Source organism: Parus major, chromosome 20, assembly GCF_001522545.3.
Source record: "Parus major isolate Abel chromosome 20, Parus_major1.1, whole genome shotgun sequence".
NCBI classification, from domain to species: domain Eukaryota; kingdom Metazoa; phylum Chordata; class Aves; order Passeriformes; family Paridae; genus Parus; species Parus major.
The window spans coordinates 9485106-9489320 of record NC_031788.1 but is presented as its reverse complement, the minus strand read 5'-3'; positions in this window follow the sequence as shown (position 1 = coordinate 9489320).

The following is a 4215-nucleotide window of genomic DNA, read 5'->3' as shown; positions in this document are numbered from 1 at the left end:
GTGATCCTCATCCTGGAGTGGATCTTTGGGTCTAGCAGCCCATGGAGGTAAACTGCAGCATTTGCCCTGTCCTAGCCCTCATCTCAGTAGACAGGCAATAATTTATAGTCCCTCCTAAATAAGAACTTGTCAGGCTGGTTATGCTCAAAGAATTTAAATTTTGGAGCTGAACACAATGCATGCAATGATCTGGATTGTAAGTATTGTTATTATTAATTTCTGATTGCACTTCTGCAGCACTCCCACGTGCAGCTGAGGAGCTCCTGTGCACATTGGGACAGAGGAAGGAGCCCATGAGCTGCTGACAGCCTGCCCAGAACACACCAGTGGTGTGGCTTTGCTAGCCTGGGCTGCTTTCTGCCAAAAAGCACACGTTACAAAAGCACTGTGTTTATCATCACCACACTGAAAATTTCCCTTTTAAGGCTGAAAGGTCCTTGGTGGGGACGTGGAGCTGCGGGTGCCACGCACTGCTCAGACTCTGCAGGGACACACCTACAGCTGCTGCACTCGGCTTCAGCGGCTTTTCCATTCAGATGATGGTGTCTTTGGACTCTGCTATCATTCTTGACATTTTAATGTCATATTTCCTTCCAATAAACTCAGCTGGAGTGTGAGAACTCACTTCTGTTTCTCTCTTAGGAAAGGAAGGCTGCGGTGTCTGCACATCACCTAAGGGGAATGACCTGAGGAAGAAGAGCTCAGACCCTTCAGAAATCTTTCAAAGAGAAGCTCCAGCTCTCCCTTAGCTCTTTTAAAATGAACACATCATACTTTGCACATGTTGAGCAACAAATTTCCTAACCCAGCTTCCCAATAGCCCACACGCCCAGTGGGGCAGTGCCGTTGTTTTAGAAAGAGGGTGAAGAATAGGACACTCACTCCCCTGGCCAGTGACAACCAGCACCTCAGGGACACTCTGGACTAGAGGTTTGCACAGAGAATATGGGGTTTAACAGCCACCAAAGCCTGTGTCACCCATGAATTTGTATAATTCTTCCTTAAACACAGTTACACTTTCGGCTCTGTGATGCCCCTGACACCAGTTGCTGTTGTTTAGTCAGCAGCTACTTTACACCTCCTTCCTCACCCTTTTCATTTACAGGAACCTTTGCTTTTGTAATAATGAAGGCAGCTCACAGAGCTGAGCAGAACAGATTCTGATGGTCCAGTTTGCAAAGACAAGGAAGTCTCACAACAAGATAACACAAAGTCTGGTAAAATCCCAGGGGGAGAATTTTCAGAAGTGCTTTTCTCACTGCAAGCCAGCACCAGCAGTCTTGAAAAATTCCATTTTTATTTGCTATTTATTAGATGTTTCCTGTGAATAAATTTCTGGCTCAAATTAGGCTTATAATAAAACTCTAAAAAATTCTGCTTTTGGGAAAAAACCCACCACAGATCTATTCTTCCTTCCTGGAGATTTGCTGCCTGTTCTGCAACAGGAGATGTGAACCATGGAAGTATTTATAACAGCAGTATTAGGAAATGATCATTTGGGCACCAGAAATCCATATGAGATATTATGGCTTTAAATAAATTGTTTATTGCTATGTTAATCTAATCTTGTAAATACATGCACACTTAACTATATTAAAAATGTAAATGTTTCCAGACCTGGATTTCACATGATGAATAAATAACTCCCCTATTTTGCCTTGTCAGCTCTGTGGGTCTGGGAAAAACAAGATTTGATGGGCACTGAAAAAGTTGATGTCTGCACAGATTTAGCCAAAAGATTGTCACGATCATCTCATGGCCCACGTGGCTCACAGGACTGAACTTGAAGAAACCTCTTTCAACATCTGCTGATGACAGAGCGATTCCAGCTCCAGGAGTGCCTCCAGCCAGTGACTTCCCTTCCGTGGCACTGAATTTGCATTCATTAAACCCAAAGTTTTAATGATTTATGGAGATTTATAAAAAATGGCAGCCCAGAGCTGCTGACACTCCCAAAGCTTCTGACAGGAGTAGAACACATCATAAATCCATCCTGGTGTGAAATATTGAATGAAAACCGGTGCAGGCATATCTGCAAGTGTTAACATGACCCATAAAATCAGGGATTCAGGCTAACTAAAATTATCAGTTCCCCAAACCTGAGGGGATAACATATATAATAACAATAGCATAATAATTATAATGTTAGTAATAACAATACTAAGAGAGTTACCAGTCTCCTTGACATTGCTTATTATTGTCACTGCCTGGATAATTCTCAGCTCCAAGGATGGACAGAGGCACACACGGCCCCATGTTTTGAGAAACAACCTCTGTGCTTTGGGAAACAAACTCCAGCTTCTCCTATCCCTTAAACAGCTACCAAGATCTTTGGGATAAGCCTTTGGGAAGGCTCTGGAGGAGCTTTCTGCCACTCACACAGCAAGGTGTGCATTGGCTCACTCTGAGCCCCAGGGTTTGAAAAACTGGAGTTTAAACAAACATGCCCCTGGGACAGACTCCTTTCTATTTACAAGCGAATCAGCAGAGATGACAAGGCTGATTTGCAGTGCCTGCCCAGAACCTCTTAAAGATTTTAGGAGGAAACAGACTTCTTCCAGGTGACCTCTGTCCTTCCTCGCCACACCTTCCCCCTTGGAGACCTTATCACAGTTGCTATTAGCTCATGCAAATCCACAACACAAGCTTCTTATCTTTACATCTCCCTCACCCAAGAGGTAACCTACTTTGAGATGCTGAACAAAAAAAAACCAAGAAAAAAAACCACAAAAAAAAAAACCCAAAAAAAAAAAACCCAAAAAACCCACTAAAAACTAAAGTCAAAAATTACTCTGCACCTCTGAGGATAACTTCAGCCAAGGCAGAATGGACCAAAATACATGTGGAGAGGTGAGCTGAGCTGGGCTGAGGAGCAGGATGCATCCCCTGCAGCCAGAGCCAATGATTCACTCAGCTCTGCACCCTGGAACAGGAAGCGTGGGGGGATTCCCCAGCTCGGATGCCTTTGACGCACTGCTTCACCTTTGCAAAGCTGTTGTCCTTTCCACCCTGTTTATTTAGAATAAAAAGGGTTGGAAACAGAACCTTATTCATCAGTGACTGCACAGCACCAGCCAAAACAATAGCCCGGCTTTGTTGTGCAGAAAATGATTTGTATATGATAAAGCAGTATCAGTTTGTATACATGGAGCAAATGTTTCCCGGTTTTCCTGACCACAGCCTGTTGTAAACAACAGGCTCTCCTGCACTTCATTTTACTTTAAAAGCACATTCAACAGCTCCCAATTTAACCAAACCCCACAATAACCTCATCTACCCCCATCTCCAAGGGAAGCAGGGATGGCAGTGCCTTCCATCTCTGTTTTGGAGCCACAGAGGATGAGGAAGAGGCAGTGATGTGAACAGCACATCACCACAGCCCAAGCTGAGCTTTGATGAGCTGCTGGGTCTGCTCCTGCCTCAGCCTCTGCCCCAGCTCTTGGTTCCTTGTGTGTCCCTGAGCTCTGGCAGCAGCTGTGGTGCCACGCTGCTGTCCCTGCACTGTGCAGAGAGGGGATGGCAGCTGGATGGCAGATGTCTGCCCACGTCTTTGCCCTCCTCTCTGCCTCCTGCAGCGTTAGCTGGGCTTTTCCATTAGCCAGGTTATCCTGTGCACTCTGGGAAATGGAGCACTGATTGCACTTCAGGAGCTAAACATGCAGGGCCTGAATTATTTATCTGTGAGCCTGCAGAAACGAGCCAAATCCCCAAGTGATGTGGAACGGCTCTCAGAACACAAAAGGGGTGCAAAGGCTGCACGGGTGGGCATGAGGAGCTGCACGGTCAGAGCCACATCCCATCTGCTGGGACCCTTCCTGCCCAGGTGGATTGTGGACTGGAGGGTGTGGAGTGCTCTGGTGTGGGTTCTGATCTAGAGACTCTTCTGTGAAACTGCTCCAGAGCCACCTCTGCGCCTCAAACCAACCACTGTGACGGCGAGACCCCAAAAAGCAAAGAAAAACGCCCAAACAAATGTGTGAATGCAAATGCGGGGGGGTTTGGGTGTCCCACAGCTTTTCCGCTCAGCTCCCTCAACTCGGAGGGCTTGTGCATCCTCTGCAATCATTAACTCCGCCGTGCCCAGCCTGACAGTGCCCGGCACGGTACCGTACCAGATAGTGCTACGATAGCCGTGTTTGTATCTCGGGTTCGATAATGCACCTGCTCCTCCACTTTCCTTTTTCCTGAGCCAGCTCAGCTCCAGCGATAGCTGGA